This window comes from Zootoca vivipara, chromosome 5 (genome assembly GCF_963506605.1).
Source record: "Zootoca vivipara chromosome 5, rZooViv1.1, whole genome shotgun sequence".
Taxonomy (NCBI): domain Eukaryota; kingdom Metazoa; phylum Chordata; class Lepidosauria; order Squamata; family Lacertidae; genus Zootoca; species Zootoca vivipara.
Window position 1 is genome coordinate 4062972 of NC_083280.1, and position 17052 is coordinate 4080023.

Here is a 17052-nt window from a genome sequence, read left to right on the forward strand (position 1 = left end):
CTGACTTTGACCTGCATTGCCTACCTCGGCTTCATCTGGCCCTGACTGCCGACTTTGACCTAGGTTGCGTTCCTCGGCTTCATCTGGCCTTGACTGCCGACTTTGACCTGCATTGCCTACCTCGGCTTCATCTGGCCCTGACTGCCGACTTTGACCTGCATTGCCTATCTCGGCTTCATCTGGCCCTGACTGCCGACTTTGACCTGGATTGCGTTCCTCGGCTTCATCTGGCCTTGACTGCTGACTTTGACCTGCATTGCCTACCTCGGCTTCATCTGGCCCTGACTGCTGGCTTGACCTGGATTGCCTACCTCGGCTTCATCTGGCCCTGATTGCTGGCTTGACCTGGCTTGCCTACCTCGGCTTCATCTGGCCCTGACTGCCGACTTTGACCTGGATTGCCTACCTCGGCTTCATCTGGCCCTGACTGCCGACTTTGACCTGCATTGCCTATCTCGGCTTCATCTGGCCCTGACTGCCGACTTTGACCTGCATTGCCTACCTCGGCTTCATCTGGCCCTGACTGCTGGCTTGACCTGGATTGCCTACCTCGGCTTCACCTGGCCATGACTGCTGCCTTTGACCTGGATTGCGTACCTCGGCTTCATCTGGCCTTGACCGCCGACTTTGACCTGCATTGCCTACCTCGGCTTCATCTGGCCCTGACTGCCGACTTTGACCTGCATTGCCTATCTCGGCTTCATCTGGCCCTGACCGCCGACTTTGACCTGCATTGCCTACCTCGGCTTCATCTGGCCCTGACTGCTGGCTTGACCTGGATTGCCTACCTCGGCTTCACCTGGCCATGACTGCTGCCTTTGACCTGGATTGCGTACCTCGGCTTCACCTGGCCATGACTGCTGCCTTTGACCTGGATTGCGTACCTCGGCTTCATCTGGCCCTGACTGCCGACTTTGACCTGCATTGCCTATCTCGGCTTCATCTGGCCCTGACTGCCGACTTTGACCTGCATTGCCTACCTCGGCTTCATCTGGCCCTGACTGCTGGCTTGACCTGGATTGCCTACCTCGGCTTCACCTGGCCATGACTGCTGCCTTTGACCTGGATTGCCTACCTCGGCTTCATCTGGCCATGACTGCTGACTTTCACCTGGATTGCCTACCTCAGATTCATCTGGCCCTGACTGCTGGCTTGACCTAGATTGCCTACCTCGGATTCATCTGGCCCTGACTGCCTACTTTGACCTGGATTGCCTACCTCGGCTTCATCTGGCCCTGACCGCCGACTTTGACCTGAATTGCCTACCTCGGCTTCATCTGGCCTTGACCGCCGACTTTGACCTGCATTGCCTACCTCGGCTTCATCTGGCCCTGACTGCCGACTTTGACCTGCATTGCCTATCTCGGCTTCATCTGGCCCTGACCGCCGACTTTGACCTGCATTGCCTACCTCGGCTTCATCTGACCCAGACTGCCGACTTTGACCTGCATTGCCTACCTCGGCTTCATCTGACCCAGACTGCCGACTTTGACCTGCATTGCCTACCTCGGCTTCATCTGGCCCTGACTGCCTACTTTGACCTGGATTGCCTACCTCGGCTTCACCTGGCCCTGACTGCCTACTTTGACCTGGATTGCCTACCTCGGCTTCACCTGGCCATGACTGCTGCCTTTGACCTGGATTGCGTACCTCGGCTTCACCTGGCCCTGACTGCCTACTTTGACCTGGATTGCCTACCTCGGCTTCATCTGGCCCTGACCGCCTACTTTGAACTGCATTGCCTACCTCGGCTTCATCTGGCCCTGACTGCCGGCTTTGACGTGGATTGCCTACCTCGGCTTCACCTGGCCATGACTGCTACCTTTGACCTGGATTGCGTACCTCGGCTTCATCTGGCCATGACTGCTACCTTTGACCTGGATTGCGTACCTCGGCTTCATCTGGCCCTGACTGCCGACTTTGACCTGGATTGCGTTCCTCGGCTTCATCTGGCCTTGACTGCCGACTTTGACCTGGATTGCCTACCTCGGCTTCATCTGGCCCTGACTGCTGACTTTGACCTGGATTGCCTACCTCGGCTTCATCTGGCCCTGACTGCTGGCTTTGACGTGGATTGCCTACCTCGGCTTCATCTGGCCATGACTGCTGACTTTGACCTGGATTGCGTACCTCGGCTTCATCTGGCCCTGACTGCCGACTTTGACCTGGATTGCGTACCTCGGCTTCATCTGGCCCTGACTGCCGACTTTGACCTGGATTGCCTACCTCGGCTTCGTCTGGCCCTGACTGCTGACTTTGACCTGGATTGCCTACCTCGGCTTCACCTGGCCCTGACTGCTGGCTTGACCTGGATTGCCTACCTCGGCTTCATCTGGCCCTGACTGCCGACTTTGACCTGCATTGCCTATCTCGGCTTCATCTGGCCCTGACTGCCGACTTTGACCTGCATTGCCTACCTCGGCTTCATCTGGCCCTGACTGCTGGCTTGACCTGGATTGCCTACCTCGGCTTCACCTGGCCATGACTGCTGCCTTTGACCTGGATTGCGTACCTCGGCTTCATCTGGCCCTGACTGCTTGCTTGACCTGGATTGCGTACCTCGGCTTCATCTGGCCCTGACTGCTGACTTTGACCTGGATTGCCTACCTCGGCTTCACCTGGCCCTGACTGCTGACTTTGACCTGGATTGCCTACCTCGGCTTCACCTGGCCCTGACTGCTGACTTTGACCTGGATTGCCTACCTCGGCTTCACCTGGCCCTGACTGCTGACTTTGACCTGGATTGCCTACCTCGGCTTCACCTGGCCCTGACTGCTGACTTTGACCTGGATTGCCTACCTCGGCTTCACCTGGCCCTGACTGCTGACTTTGACCTGGATTGCCTACCTCGGCTTCATCTGGCCCTGACTGCTGGCTTTGACCTGGATTGCCTACCTCGGCTTCATCTGGCCCTGACTGCTGGCTTGACCTAGATTGCCTACCTCGGATTCATCTGGCCTTGACTGCCGACTTTGACCTGGATTGCGTTCCTCGGCTTCATCTGGCCTTGACTGCCGACTTTGACCTGGATTGCCTACCTCGGCTTCATCTGGCCCTGACCGCCGACTTTGACCAGCATTGCCTACCTCGGCTTCATCTGGCCCTGACCGCCGACTTTGACCTGCATTGCCTACCTCGGTTTCATCTGGCCGTGACTGCCGACTTTGACCTGGGTTGCGTTCCTCGGCTTCATCTGGCCTTGACTGCCGACTTTGACCTGCATTGCCTACCTCGGCTTCATCTGGCCCTGACCGCCGACTTTGACCTGCATTGCCTACCTCGGCTTCATCTGGCCCTGACCGCCGACTTTGACCTGCATTGCCTACCTCGGCTTCATCTGGCCCTGACTGCCGACTTTGACCTAGGTTGCGTTCCTCGGCTTCATCTGGCCTTGACTGCCGACTTTGACCTGCATTGCCTACCTCGGCTTCATCTGGCCCTGACTGCCGACTTTGACCTGCATTGCCTATCTCGGCTTCATCTGGCCCTGACTGCCGACTTTGACCTGGATTGCGTTCCTCGGCTTCATCTGGCCTTGACTGCTGACTTTGACCTGCATTGCCTACCTCGGCTTCATCTGGCCCTGACTGCTGGCTTGACCTGGATTGCCTACCTCGGCTTCATCTGGCCCTGATTGCTGGCTTGACCTGGCTTGCCTACCTCGGCTTCATCTGGCCCTGACTGCCGACTTTGACCTGGATTGCCTACCTCGGCTTCATCTGGCCCTGACTGCCGACTTTGACCTGCATTGCCTATCTCGGCTTCATCTGGCCCTGACTGCCGACTTTGACCTGCATTGCCTACCTCGGCTTCATCTGGCCCTGACTGCTGGCTTGACCTGGATTGCCTACCTCGGCTTCACCTGGCCATGACTGCTGCCTTTGACCTGGATTGCGTACCTCGGCTTCATCTGGCCTTGACCGCCGACTTTGACCTGCATTGCCTACCTCGGCTTCATCTGGCCCTGACTGCCGACTTTGACCTGCATTGCCTATCTCGGCTTCATCTGGCCCTGACCGCCGACTTTGACCTGCATTGCCTACCTCGGCTTCATCTGGCCCTGACTGCTGGCTTGACCTGGATTGCCTACCTCGGCTTCACCTGGCCATGACTGCTGCCTTTGACCTGGATTGCGTACCTCGGCTTCACCTGGCCATGACTGCTGCCTTTGACCTGGATTGCGTACCTCGGCTTCATCTGGCCCTGACTGCCGACTTTGACCTGCATTGCCTATCTCGGCTTCATCTGGCCCTGACTGCCGACTTTGACCTGCATTGCCTACCTCGGCTTCATCTGGCCCTGACTGCTGGCTTGACCTGGATTGCCTACCTCGGCTTCACCTGGCCATGACTGCTGCCTTTGACCTGGATTGCGTACCTCGGCTTCATCTGGCCCTGACTGCCGACTTTGACCTGGATTGCCTACCTCGGCTTCGTCTGGCCCTGACTGCTGACTTTGACCTGGATTGCCTACCTCGGCTTCATCTGGCCCTGACCGCCGACTTTGACCTGCATTGCCTACCTCGGCTTCATCTGGCCTTGACCGCCGACTTTGACCTGCATTGCCTACCTCGGCTTCATCTGGCCCTGACTGCTGACTTTGACCTGGATTGCCTACCTCGGATTCATCTGGCCCTGACTGCTGACTTTGACCTGGATTGCCTACCTCGGCTTCATCTGGCCCTGACTGCTGGCTTGACCTAGATTGCCTACCTCGGCTTCATCTGGCCCTGACTGCCTACTTTGACCTGGATTGCCTACCTCGGCTTCACCTGGCCATGACTGCTGACTTTGACCTGGATTGCCTACCTCAGATTCATCTGGCCCTGACTGCTGGCTTGACCTAGATTGCCTACCTCGGATTCATCTGGCCCTGACTGCCTACTTTGACCTGGATTGCCTACCTCGGCTTCATCTGGCCCTGACCGCCGACTTTGACCTGAATTGCCTACCTCGGCTTCATCTGGCCTTGACCGCCGACTTTGACCTGCATTGCCTACCTCGGCTTCATCTGGCCCTGACTGCCGACTTTGACCTGCATTGCCTATCTCGGCTTCATCTGGCCCTGACCGCCGACTTTGACCTGCATTGCCTACCTCGGCTTCATCTGACCCAGACTGCCGACTTTGACCTGCATTGCCTACCTCGGCTTCATCTGACCCAGACTGCCGACTTTGACCTGCATTGCCTACCTCGGCTTCATCTGGCCCTGACTGCCTACTTTGACCTGGATTGCCTACCTCGGCTTCACCTGGCCCTGACTGCCTACTTTGACCTGGATTGCCTACCTCGGCTTCACCTGGCCATGACTGCTGCCTTTGACCTGGATTGCGTACCTCGGCTTCACCTGGCCCTGACTGCCTACTTTGACCTGGATTGCCTACCTCGGCTTCATCTGGCCCTGACTGCCTACTTTGACCTGGATTGCCGACCTCGGCTTCATCTGGCCCTGACTGCTGGCTTGACCTAGATTGCCTACCTCGGCTTCACCTGGCCCTGACTGCCTACTTTGACCTGGATTGCCTACCTCGGCTTCACCTGGCCCTGACTGCTGCCTTTGACCTGGATTGCCTACCTCGGCTTCACCTGGCCCTGACTGCTGACTTTGACCTGGATTGCCTACCTCGGCTTCACCTGGCCCTGACTGCTGGCTTGACCTAGATTGCCTACCTCGGATTCATCTGGCCCTGACTGCTGACTTTGACCTGGATTGCCTACCTCGGCTTCACCTGGCCCTGAGTGCTGGCTTGACCTGGATTGCCTACCTCGGCTTCACCTGGCCCTGACTGCTGACTTTGACCTGGATTGCCTACCTCGGCTTCATCTGGCCCTGACTGCCTACTTTGACCTGGATTGCCTACCTCGGCTTCACCTGGCCATGACTGCTGCCTTTGACCTGGATTGCATACCTCGGCTTCATCTGGCCCTGACTGCTGGCTTGACCTGGATTGCGTACCTCGGCTTCATCTGGCCCTGACTGCCAATTTTGACCTGGATTGCCTACCTCGGCTTCACCTGGCCATGACTGCTGCCTTTGACCTGGATTGCGTACCTCGGCTTCATCTGGCCCTGACTGCTGACTTTGACCTGGATTGCCTACCTCGGCTTCATCTGGCCCTGACCGCCGACTTTGACCTGAATTGCCTACCTCGGCTTCATCTGGCCTTGACCGCCGACTTTGACCTGCATTGCCTACCTCGGCTTCATCTGGCCTTGACCGCCGACTTTGACCTGCATTGCCTACCTCGGCTTCATCTGGCCTTGACCGCCGACTTTGACCTGCATTGCCTACCTCGGCTTCATCTGGCCCTGACTGCTGACTTTGACCTGGATTGCCTACCTCGGATTCATCTGGCCCTGACTGCTGACTTTGACCTGGATTGCCTACCTCGGCTTCATCTGGCCCTGACTGCTGGCTTGACCTAGATTGCCTACCTCGGCTTCATCTGGCCCTGACTGCCTACTTTGACCTGGATTGCCTACCTCGGCTTCACCTGGCCATGACTGCTGACTTTGACCTGGATTGCCTACCTCAGATTCATCTGGCCCTGACTGCTGGCTTGACCTAGATTGCCTACCTCGGATTCATCTGGCCCTGACTGCCTACTTTGACCTGGATTGCCTACCTCGGCTTCATCTGGCCCTGACCGCCGACTTTGACCTGAATTGCCTACCTCGGCTTCATCTGGCCTTGACCGCCGACTTTGACCTGCATTGCCTACCTCGGCTTCATCTGGCCCTGACTGCCGACTTTGACCTGCATTGCCTATCTCGGCTTCATCTGGCCCTGACCGCCGACTTTGACCTGCATTGCCTACCTCGGCTTCATCTGACCCAGACTGCCGACTTTGACCTGCATTGCCTACCCCGGCTTCATCTGACCCAGACTGCCGACTTTGACCTGCATTGCCTACCTCGGCTTCATCTGGCCCTGACTGCCTACTTTGACCTGGATTGCCTACCTCGGCTTCACCTGGCCCTGACTGCCTACTTTGACCTGGATTGCCTACCTCGGCTTCACCTGGCCATGACTGCTGCCTTTGACCTGGATTGCGTACCTCGGCTTCACCTGGCCCTGACTGCCTACTTTGACCTGGATTGCCTACCTCGGCTTCATCTGGCCCTGACTGCCTACTTTGACCTGGATTGCCGACCTCGGCTTCATCTGGCCCTGACTGCTGGCTTGACCTAGATTGCCTACCTCGGCTTCACCTGGCCCTGACTGCCTACTTTGACCTGGATTGCCTACCTCGGCTTCACCTGGCCCTGACTGCTGCCTTTGACCTGGATTGCCTACCTCGGCTTCACCTGGCCCTGACTGCTGACTTCGACCTGGATTGCCTACCTCGGCTTCACCTGGCCCTGACTGCTGGCTTGACCTAGATTGCCTACCTCGGATTCATCTGGCCCTGACTGCTGACTTTGACCTGGATTGCCTACCTCGGCTTCACCTGGCCCTGAGTGCTGGCTTGACCTGGATTGCCTACCTCGGCTTCACCTGGCCCTGACTGCTGACTTTGACCTGGATTGCCTACCTCGGCTTCATCTGGCCCTGACTGCCTACTTTGACCTGGATTGCCTACCTCGGCTTCACCTGGCCATGACTGCTGCCTTTGACCTGGATTGCATACCTCGGCTTCATCTGGCCCTGACTGCTGGCTTGACCTGGATTGCGTACCTCGGCTTCATCTGGCCCTGACTGCCAATTTTGACCTGGATTGCCTACCTCGGCTTCACCTGGCCATGACTGCTGCCTTTGACCTGGATTGCGTACCTCGGCTTCATCTGGCCCTGACTGCTGACTTTGACCTGGATTGCCTACCTCGGCTTCATCTGGCCCTGACCGCCGACTTTGACCTGAATTGCCTACCTCGGCTTCATCTGGCCTTGACCGCCGACTTTGACCTGCATTGCCTACCTCGGCTTCATCTGGCCCTGACTGCTGGCTTGACCTAGATTGCCTACCTCGGCTTCATCTGGCCCTGACTGCCGACTTTGACCTGGATTGCCTACCTCGGCTTCACCTGGCCATGACTGCTGCCTTTGACCTGGATTGCGTACCTCGGCTTCATCTGGCCTTGACTGCTGACTTTGACCTGCATTGCCTACCTCGGCTTCACCTGGCCATGACTGCTGCCTTTGACCTGGATTGCGTACCTCGGCTTCATCTGGCCCTGACTGCTGGCTTGACCTGGATTGCGTACCTCGGCTTCATCTGGCCCTGACTGCCTACTTTGACCTGGATTGCGTACTTCGGCTTCATCTGGCCCTGACTGCTGACTTTGACCTGTATTGCCTACCTCGGCTTCACCTGGCCCTGACTGCTGACTTTGACCTGGATTGCCTACCTCGGCTTCACCTGGCCCTGACTGCTGGCTTGACCTGGATTGCCTACCTCGGATTCATCTGGCCTTGACTGCTGACTTTGACCTGGATTGCCTACCTCGGCTTCATCTGGCCCTGACCGCTGACTTTGACCTGCATTGCCTACCTCGGCTTCATCTGGCCCTGACCGCCGACTTTGACCTGGATTGCATTTCTCGGCTTCATCCGGCCCTTAAGGCTGACTTTGACCTGGATTGCCTACCTCGGATTCATCTGGCCCTGACTGCCTACTTTGACCTGGATTGCCTACCTCGGCTTCACCTGGCCATGACTGCTGCCTTTTACCTGGATTGCGTACCTCAGCTTCATCTGGCCCTGACTGCTGGCTTGACCTGGATTGCGTACCTCGGCTTCATCTGGCCCTGACTGCCTACTTTGACCTGGATTGCGTACCTCGGCTTCATCTGGCCCTGACTGCTGACTTTGACCTGGATTGCGTACCTCGGCTTCATCTGGCCCTGACTGCAGGCTTGACCTAGATTGCCTACCTCGGCTTCGTCTGGCCCTGACTGCTGACTTTGACCTGGATTGCCTACCTCGGCTTCACCTGGCCCTGACTGCTGCCTTTGACCTGGATTGCGTACCTCGGCTTCACCTGGCCCTGACTGCTGACTTTGACCTGGATTGCCTACATCGGCTTCATCTGGCCCTGACTGCAGGCTTGACCTAGATTGCCTACCTCGGATTCATCTGGCCTTGACTGCTGACTTTGACCTGGATTGCCTACCTCGGCTTCATCTGGCCCTGACCGCCGACTTTGACCTGCATTGCCTACCTCGGCTTCACCTGGCCCTGACTGCCGACTTTGACCTGGATTGCATTTCTCGGCTTCATCCGGCCCTTAATGCTGACTTTGACCTGGATTGCCTACCTCGGATTCATCTGGCCCTGACTGCTGACTTTGACCTGGATTGCCTACCTCGGCTTCATCTGGCCCTGACTGCTGGCTTGACCTGGATTGCGTACCTCGGCTTCACCTGGCCCTGACTGCTGACTTGACCTGGATTGCCTACCTCGGCTTCACCTGGCCCTGAGTGCTGGCTTGACCTGGATTGCCTACCTCGGCTTCACCTGGCCCTGACTGCTGGCTTGACCTGGATTGCCTACCTCGGCTTCATCTGGCCCTGACTGCTGACTTTGACCTGGATTGCGTACCTCGGCTTCATCTGACCCTGACTGCGGACTTTGACCTGGATTGCGTACCTCGGCTTCACCTGGCCCTGAGTGCTGGCTTGACCTGGATTGCCTACCTCGGCTTCACCTGGCCCTGACTGCTGACTTTGACCTGGATTGCCTACCTCGGCTTCATCTGGCCCTGACTGCCTACTTTGACCTGGATTGCCTACCTCGGCTTCACCTGGCCATGACTGCTGCCTTTGACCTGGATTGCGTACCTCGGCTTCATCTGGCCCTGACTGCTGACTTTGACCTGGATTGCCTACCTCGGCTTCATCTGGCCCTGACTGCCGACTTTGACCTGGATTGCCTACCTCGGCTTCGTCTGGCCCTGACTGCTGACTTTGACCTGGATTGCCTACCTCGGCTTCACCTGGCCCTGACTGCTAACTTTGACCTGGATTGCCTACCTCGGCTTCATCTGGCCCTGACTGCTGGCTTGACCTAGATTGCCTACCTCGGCTTCATCTGGCCCTGACTGCTGGCTTGACCTAGATTGCCTACCTCGGATTCATCTGGCCCTGACCGCCGACTTTGACCTGGATTGCATTTCTCGGCTTCATCCGGCCCTTAATGCTGACTTTGACCTGGATTGCGTACCTCGGCTTCACCTGGCCATGACTGCTGGCTTGACCTGGATTGTCTACCTCAGCTGCGTCTGGCCCTAACTGCTGCTCTTCAGCGCACTGACTTGTCTGCGTCCTAAGACTCTGACACAAATACTGAGAAAAAACAAGATTGAATTCAAATGGGAATTCCCGGAAAGAGTCTCATTCTACTATTTCTCATAAAGAAATTTATGAGAAGATACAAAGAGCTAGGCAAGGAAGAAGACCCAGCAGCAGCCACCCCAAACCTCGAAGAAGATAATAAAGATAATAAGGAGGAAGAAAAAGATGTTTAAAGACTTTTTCTCTTTTCTTTTAACAAAAATTCAAGGAAACCAAGATGGCATTAAAATTGTGGACATTAAAACATTAATGGTTTAAACAATAAAAATAAAAGAAATAAAATTGGGCATGTTTTGTTGAAAAAGAATTTGGACATTATCTGTTTACAAGAGACTCATGTAGCTAGAAAACATAGAAGAATTTTGGTTAATAAAACACTAGGGAATGAATTTATATGTTAGATAGGAGTAAGAAGAGGGGGGTGGTTTTGTATATAAAACAAAAATTTGAAGCATGGGAAATCCAGAGGAGGGCAACCGAAATAGTCAAAGGCCTGGAAACGATGCCTTATGTGAGGATGAGCTTAGGGAGCTGGGTATGTTTAGCCTGGAGAAGAGAAGGTTAATGGGTAATATGATAGCCATGTTCAAATATATTAAAGGATGTCATATAGAGGAGGGAGAAAGATTGTTTTCTGCTGCTCCAGAGAAGTGGACACGCAGCAATGGATTCAAACTACAAGAAAGAAGATTCCACCTAAACATTAGGAAGAACTTCCTGGCAGTAAGAGCTGTTCGGCAGTGGAATTTGCTACCAAGGAGTGTGGTGGAGTCTCCTTCTTTGGAGGTCTTTAAGCAGAGGCTTGACAGGCATATGTCAGGAATGCTTTGATGGTGTTTCCTGCTTGGCAGGGGGTTGGACTGGATGGCCCTTGCGGTCTCTTCCAACTCTATGATTCTATGAAATCCTCAAGGAAAGGAAGGTAAGGTGATTGCAGTACAAGTCTGCTGGCTTGACCTAGATTGCTTGTTAATTGTCGGAATTTATGTACCAAACGGCTGTAAGACTGAATTTTACAAACCTTTAGAAGAGAAATTGTTTGACTATGTTGATCAAAAAATATATATAATGGGGGACATGAATGGGGTAGTCTTGTTAGAAATGGACAGATTAAGGGAAAAAATGAAATCAAAAGAAGGAAATTTACCCAAAACTTTCTTCTCCTTAGTAGAAAGTTGTAATCTGGTAGATGTTTGGAGATGAAGACACCCATTAGAAAAACAATTTGCAGTACTCACTTTTCAGAGCCAAATCAATCAGCAGCAAGAACAGACTATGTTTGGACATCCAGCGAACTAGTACATCAGGGAAGAGCCAGAATGCGCTGCTTCGTCAGTAGCAGGGGAGGGTTCTGAGGGCCAGCTAGTATGTAATAAAGTCTGTCAATATCATGCTGAGTGTACTGGAGCGTTACTGTGAAGAGGGAACATCACACCTTGACAGCATTCCGGAAGTCTCTCTTCCTCTTCGCAACGGCAGAGCAGAGGTGAGCCATGCAGCAGCCCAAGACGAAGAAGGACATGCAAAGACTTCTGGGGTTTAGCAATTATTACTGTAAATTTGTGCCCAGTTACTCACAAATAATTGCACCTATCACAGATTGCTTGCGAGGCAAGAAACCTTTCATTTGGACCTTAGAGGCGCAAGCAACTTTTTAAAGGCTGAAGGTTTTTGCCTCAAAGGAGTATCTGATACATGTGGAACCACAAAGGGCCAGAACCACAAAAGATAGAAACTGTGGAATTGTATATCTTTTTTGCAAAGGGGGAAAGCTCCATTTTTTAGGATCAGCTCAAAGTTGCTTAGTTTCCTTGCAAAGGGGGGGAAAATCCTGTTTTTATGGGGTTCAACTCACAGTTCTGCAGCTTCTCTAGGAAAGGGACCCATTTCTACAGTTTCCAGACAGATAATCTAATCAGCCAGTCACATGTCTCCCTCTGCAGACAACAATTGAGGCCTAGGCAAGGGGCCGGGAAGGGAGCTAGCTCTCTTATCTCCCTCCCCGATCTCTTGCAATCAGCTGCTGAGTGGGTTCCTTTCAATGCGCTCATTCCCTCTTGTTAGCCTTTAGCTCTTTCTTTTTTCTTTTTTAAAAAAGCACGATCTGCCTTTAGCCCCTGGGCAATTCAGCTCCAGGGACCATGCATTTGCTCCATAAGACGCAGACATTTCTTCTTACTTCTTAGGAGGGAAAAGGTGCGTCTTATGGAACAAAAAATACGGTAAATCAGAGGCAGGTCAGGTGGGAATAATTCTTTGCCAGGTTCAGCTTTAAGATAGAGTATGCAGGTGACTTTGGCAGGGAGAGCACATGGAATAATCCTGACCAAGCTTATGAGGAGGCGTGTAGTGGTGAAAGGGGATTCCCTACTGAGGGGTACAGAAGCAGTGATCTGTGGGCCTGATAAGACGTCTCGAGAGGTGTGCTGTCTCCCTGGAGCCAAGATCCAAGATGTAACAGAACGGGTGAAAGGAATCATAAATCCCACCGACAAATACCCCTTCCTTTTGGTCCACGTGGGAACCAATGACACTGCAAGCCATAGCCTTCAGAAGATCAAAAGTGATTATGAGGCTCTGGGCAGGAAGTTGAAGCAATTAAATGCACAAATTGTCATCTCATCTGTCCTCCCACTTGAACAACGTGGCCCAGGGAGAGAGGGGAAAATAGGGGAAGTGGAACAACTGGCTTCGCAAATTGTGCAAGCTGGAACGGTTTGGATTCTTAGATCACGGTCTGCAGTTTCTTGAAGATGGACTTCTGGCAAGTGATGGGCTGCACCTCACAAAAGTTGGGAGGAATGTTTTTGCCATGACTCAAAAACCTCATCAGGAGGGCTTTAAACTGACTTATGTGTGTGTGGGGGGGGGAGACAGTGGTCCTGAAGGTAGGAGTCTACCAAGTGCTGAAGATGATCATCCAAATGTCAAGGACCAAATGGAGCAAACAGCACACAGACTTAGTGGTGGGAGGAAAAAATCCTTAAATAAGAGACATGGGGGAATGATCAATGGTCTTCAATGTCTGTATACTAATGCACAGAGCATAGGAAAGAAACAAGATGAACTTGAGCTCTTGGTACAGCAAACTAAATACGACATAATAGGCATCACTGAAACCTGGTGGGATGAGTCTCATGATTGGAATGTAGTAATAGAAGGATACAATCTATTTAAGAGAAATAGACCAAACAGGAAAGGAGGAGGAGTAGCGTTATATGTCAGGGATGTGTATACCTGTGAAGAGATCCAGGATTTAAAACTTCAAAGCCATATTGAGAGTATCTGGGTCAAAATTAAGGGAGAGGAAAATAACAGTGATCTCATTGTGGGAGTTTACTATAGATCCCCAAGCCAAACTGAGGACACAGATGATGCCTTCCTGAAACAGATGGCCAAGCATTCAAAAGGAAGTGAGATAGTAGTAATGGGGGATTCCAACTATCCTGATATTTGTTGGATGTCAAACTCAGCCAAGAGTATAAGGTCAAAGAGATTCCTCACTGGCCTTGCAGACAACTTCATTGTCCAGAAAGTGGGAGAAGCAACAAGAGGATCAGTCATTTTAGACTTCCGGTTTCCCGCGGATCAGCTTCGGACGCGCCGGCGGGTCGCTCTTCGCTAGCGCACTCGAAAAGGGCGGACAGGGGGGGCATTGGGCTTCAAAGCCCCCCTCCAAAAAGGTCGTGGAGGGTTTCCAGACCTAACTGATCGGCAGCAGCGTCGGGGAAGCTCCGGCACCAAGCGGACAAGCGCGGTGGAGAGGAACCTCCCCGGGACGCCTACCTTAAGATCCCGCCCCAGCCGAGAAAGCCAGGAAAACCCGAAGCAAGCAAGCGGTGAAACCTCCAAGGGAATTACCCGACCTAAGGTAATACGCAGCTCTCCCAAGCCCGGAGGTCTTTTGAAAGACCGAGGGAAGCGGTGAATTATAGGGAGAAAGAGAAGGTCGGCAAGCTAATTTAATGGCGGTGCAGGAAATCACCTCTGCAGCGTTCCGCTTTGCTTAAAAACCAACTCAACAACATCAAAGATTGCAAGAAAACAGTTACTCTTTTCGCTCTTTGGGCTGCCTGAAGAACGGTAGACACATTTGTAGCAGTAATCCCTGAGAATTTGTAGCAGTCAACGGAGGGTAAGGACAAAGCGGGATAACAACATTGTAGCAGTAATTCCTGAGAAAGGTATTATCTTTCTTTTCACTGGAATTCTGTCGGATGGGATGGACTTAAAATGACTGAACTGTAAAAGATACTACTACCCTCCAAAGCTTACCATGACTGAAACATATGAGATTGAATCGTATTGAAAATAATTTTGGGGAGGAATTTCTGGCACTTAAGAAGGAATTTGGAGGAACAGTTATGAGAAGAGCTTAAAAGATTCTTGAACCTTTTCCTTTTCTTGAACTTTTCCTTGTTATTGGCTAAACAGGATATCATATTGGCAAGTGACTTTATCTGAACTGCTGAGTCACAGCGGGAACAAGAAAAAATCTTTGCTCAGGACAACGCTATTTAGAAAGAGCGCCACCTCTAGGAAGATGGTAATAAGGCATCCAATAACCTAAAATTTATATAACTCACAGCCATAGCCTCCACCCAGAGAATAAACAAAAACTTTTCTTGGAGCAGTTTGCTGGGTGAGCAAGAGGACAAGAGGAGCAGCCAACAGTCAAGGAAGTTAAAGACTTCTGTTAACAGCGGATATATTGTGACTAATTATTTTTTGGTTAGCTCTTTGTTTTAAGCATTGCCAAACCAAAAAGACTGCATTGTGAACACCCCACCCCACCCCTGATTTTGACTTCACATTCCTCTTTCTTCTCTTTTCTTTTTTGTTGCCGGTTTATATATATATACACAAGGAGTGTTGGGGAGATATGGGATCCCAAAGAGAGGGGGTCAACAAAAAATTGGCAACTTCTGCATTAACAGGGAACGTTGGCAACCAAGCTAGAAGAGGGTCAGGAGCAGATATGGATGCAAATTTGGACGTGAAAGAATTAATTTTAAGTTTAAAAAGGGACATTGTCGATATGAAAAAAGATGTAAATGAAAAATTGGATAGTTTTGGGAAAAAGATAGACGGGAATGCTAAGATTGTAACAGAATTAAGTGAGAAGATGAATGAATTGGGGGAAAAAAATGCAGAGCTTACGACAATAGTGCAAGATCTAAAAGGCAAGACTATAAGCTTAGAAGAGTCAGTGAGGAAATTACAGAATGAAAACAGGGAATTGAAGAGGGAGGGGGAACGGGTAAGGAAGGAGATGGCTGAAATGAAACAAACACATGAGGCTGTGATGGACGCAGTCTCTATGATTGAGATGCATAGAAGAGAGAACACCTTGAGATTAAGAGCTATACCAGAGAAACCGGATGAGCAAATTGGAAAGAAAGTGACTTTAGAGCTTGCCAAATGGTTAGAAATTAGCGAACATGAAATGGAACAGCATATAGACAGGACTTTTAGAATAAGATCAAAGGTTGCAAAGGAAAATAATTGGCCGGGGGATTGTTTGGTAACCTTCAAAACGTTAGATATTAGAGATAAAGTCCTGCAAATGAGTAACAAAAAAAGATTACAAATTGATGGTAAAGGTAAAGGTAAAGGGACCCCTGACCATTAGGTCCAGTCGTGACCGACTCTGGGGTTGCGCGCTCATCTCGCCTTATTGGCCGAGGGAGCCGGCGTATAGCTTCCAGGTCATGTGGCCAGCATGACAAAGCCATTTCTGGCAAACCAGAGCAGCACATGGAAACGCCGTTTACCTTCCCGCTGTAGCGGTTCCTATTTATCTACTTGCATTTTTTTTGACGTGCTTTCGAACTGCTAGGTTGGCAGGAGCTGGGACCAAGCAACGGGAGCTCACCCCGCCACAGGGATTCGAACTGCCGACCTTCTGATCAGCAAGCCCTAGGCTCAGTGGTTTAACCACAGCGCCACCTGGGTCCCACACAAATTGATGAGAGCGATGTAATTATTCATAAATATATACCTTCCAGATTCTTGAAAAAACGGGAAAAATTCAAGCCATACGTAGAAGCACTGAGAGGGAAAACGATAACCCATCGATGGGAATATCCAGAGGGGTTTTCGTTTTTCTTTAAAGGTAAAAGACGAAAGTTCATGGTGCCAGAAGACGCAGCAAAATATTGGAGAAAATATGCGAAACAATTAGGAAAAGTGAGAAGGGCAAGTGGAGGAGGGGAGGATTCGGATTCTGATAACCCAGTAGAAGTGGAAGAGAGCTAGAGAGGTGGATTTTTGTGTTTTAAGTCTTTATTATTGTAATCATTCAACCAGGAGTTGAAACTGGTATATTTTCATTTGGTTCTGATTTGTAGTTTGGTGAATCGTTCTTCTTTATTTTAAACTATTATCTTTCTTCATAATAAAGTGAATAAAAGCAATCGGGGAAAAAAAGGGGGGGGAAATATAATATTAAAAATAAAAAAAATAAAAAAAATAATAGAGGAATGAACCTTAAATTTTTGACTTGGAATGTGAATGGACTGAATGAAAAGACAAAAAGAAATAAGGTAGAACATGAACTAATTAGGCAAAAAATCGATGTGATCTGTCTTCAGGAAACCCACGTAATGCAGAAACATATAAGAGTGCTCTCCAACAAAAAATTAGGGCAGGAATTTATTTCTGCTCATAATACTAAGAAAAAAGGGGGTGTGGTGATCTATGCCAAAAATTATTTGGAACCCAAATTGTTATTTAAAGATTCGGAAGGGAGGATAGTAATC